The following is a 2,713-nucleotide window of genomic DNA, read 5'->3' as shown; positions in this document are numbered from 1 at the left end:
TACAGTACTGTCATGTTTATCTCTGTTATGACTGGAGTACAGTACTGTCGTGTTTATCTCTGTTATGACTGGAGTACAGTACTGTCATGTTTATCTCTGTTATGACTGTAGTACAGTACTGTCGTGTTTATCTCTGATATGACTGGAGTACAGTACTGTCATGTTTATCTCTGTTATGACTGGAGTACAGTACTGTCATGTTTATCTCTGTTATGACTGGAGTACAGTACTGTCATGTTTATCTCTGTTATGACTGGAGTACAGTACTGTCGTGTTTATCTCTGTTATGACTGGAGTACAGTACTGTCATGTTTATCTCTGTTATGACTGGAGTACAGTACTGTCATGTTTATCTCTGTTATGACTGTAGTACAGTACTGTCATGTTTATCTCTGTTATGACTGGAGTACAGTACTGTCATGTTTATCTCTGTTATGACTGGAGTACAGTACTGTCATGTTTATCTCTGTTATGACCGGAGTACAGTACTGTCGTGTTTATCTCTGTTATGACTGTAGTACAGTACTGTCATGTTTATCTCTGATATGGCTGGACTACAGTACTGTCGTGTTTATCTCTGATATGACTGTGGAGTACAGTACTGTAGTGTGTAGAGAGAGATACAGACAGAGAGAGAGAGAGAGAGAATGAGAGAGATGAGAGAGAGGCAGAGATGGGAAATGGAGCGAGAGAGAGAGCGAGCGAGAGAGAGACATGACAATTTATTGCCTACACCTATGTAATCCTCTCAAATCTCCAGTGTGCAGCAGGTACACTCTTAGAAACAAAGGTGCTATCTAGAACCTAAAAGGGTTCTTCGGCTGTCCCTATAGCAGAACCCTTTGAACAAACCTTTTTGGTTCCAGGTAAAACCTTTATGGGTTCCATGCAGTACCCTTTCAACAGGGGGTTCTACATGGAACCCAAAAGAGTTATACCTGGAACCAAAAAGGGTTATGCTATGGGGTCAGACGAAGAACACTTTTGGAACTCTTTTTTCTAAGAGTGTAGGGGTCAGTAAATAACAGAGCACTGGTTGATGTAATCTTTAATTAGCATGAGGAGAAAAAGACAGGAATAAAGAAGAGAGGAGAGAATGAAGCGATGGTCGTCATGGAGATGAGAAACAAGTGAAGGCGTCAGGCGGCAGTTGGAATGTGCTGTATCCATTCAATCAAAATCAGTGTTAGGATGTTTCCAAGCTAGCCACCAAGAAACTGAAGCAATCAAGCAAATCATTATGTTGTGTGTCAATAAAGGAAGAGTATAGGCTATTTATGACCACTTCAAAGACCTGTCAAAAGAAGGTTACTCTCTCTTTCCCTCTCTATATTCTCTCTCTTCTCTTTCTCTCTCTTTCTTTCTCTCTCAGTTGTGTGTGTTGTAAGCTGTTAGCTCATTATGAGTCAGTTAGACAAGAAGCTGGTATGAATACATGTTATTAGAGAGAGAGAGAGAGAGAGAGAGAGAGAGAGAGAGAGAGAGAGAGAGAGAGAGAGAGAGAGAGAGAGAGAGAGAGAGAGAGAGAGAGGCTAACCAAGCCTTCCCAGGGGTTTCCAGGCTAACCAAGCCTTCCCAGGGGTTTCCAGGCTAACCAAGCTTTCCCAGGGGCGTCCAGGCTAACCAAGCCTTCCCAGGGGCGTCCAGGCTAACTAAGACAGTAAAGATTTGATGATTTCCTTTTGTCATCAAGGCTTCAAGATATGCCAACTGCTCACGTGAACAGGAGAATGCTATCCGCCCCCAAGGCTGTCCCATGATCTACTGTCCCAACAATGTTGTGAAGCTCTAGTTTACACTGAGTGTCTGTGAATCCCATCAGCAGTCTTCTTCTCCTCATTGCTCTCTTTCACCTTCATCCCCAGAAGGGAGGAGCAGCAGTGCACTAATTTCTGCAGGTTAGACCCTGCCAGACACACCTTCTGTACAGGGTCATTGGGAGGCTGTTCTTTGTCCACTAGGTAGAAGCGATAACCTCCCGGGAACTCAGCCAGATAGAGGCCCTTTCCAACCTCATTGAGGGGCCAACCAAGCTGCTTTGCATTGCTGACAGCCTGGCTAGACTGCAGAGTCAAACCGAGGAAGTCGTTGCCTAGGCGATATTCTCCCACTCCATAATTGTAGATCAGTTCAGCCACAAAGTCATCAAACTCTGGCCCAAAGCCGACCGTTGTCTTGCTCCATTTTCCATCATAGGGGCCCTTACAAGTTGCCTTACATCCTTCTTCAAGCTGTTTGTGACGCAAAATTTTGCCAAGCACATCGCGGTAAAAGATGGTCATTTTGCTTCTGTCACCCACTTCTCCTGATTCTCCTCAACTGAGGCCACAGACCCCTGACTCCCCTCAGCCACATCTGTCTCAACACTCCCCACTTGCACCCCATGACTCTCCACATCTCCTTCACTACCTGGGAGACTAGCCCCACCTGAACCCCCTCCTGTACACCATCACTCGTACTGGGCATCTCCTCACCAGTCTGGGGAAATGGCTCTTCAGATCCGTCCTTACCTCTGTCATGACGTTGGCCTGTGGGTAAGGTTTATGACCCCCCCATAAATACCTTTCTCCCTTCCCTCTCTCTCTGACTCTACTGAAGGACTCTTGAATAGCCTTTGTTAAACATAGAGAGTCTGGGAACATCAAACAAGTGGGTGAAAGGAACCATATTTCGGTAATAGAACCAGTTGAAAATATGCGTTGGTACTTCATGT

General features: G+C 45.0%; 1 pseudogene; it reads right to left on the bottom strand.

Annotated features, from left to right (window-relative positions):
* Window positions 1-1,590: 1,590 nt before the first annotated feature.
* LOC106591716 (glyoxalase domain-containing protein 4 pseudogene) lies at window positions 1,591-2,286 on the bottom strand (annotated as a pseudogene).
* Between the last annotated feature and the right edge of the window lie 427 nt (window positions 2,287-2,713).

This window comes from Salmo salar, chromosome 05, assembly GCF_965601325.2.
Source record: "Salmo salar chromosome 05, fSalSal1, whole genome shotgun sequence".
Taxonomy (NCBI): domain Eukaryota; kingdom Metazoa; phylum Chordata; class Actinopteri; order Salmoniformes; family Salmonidae; genus Salmo; species Salmo salar.
The sequence above is the reverse complement of the archived record's forward strand: the minus strand, read 5'-3'. Positions and strand labels throughout refer to the sequence as shown.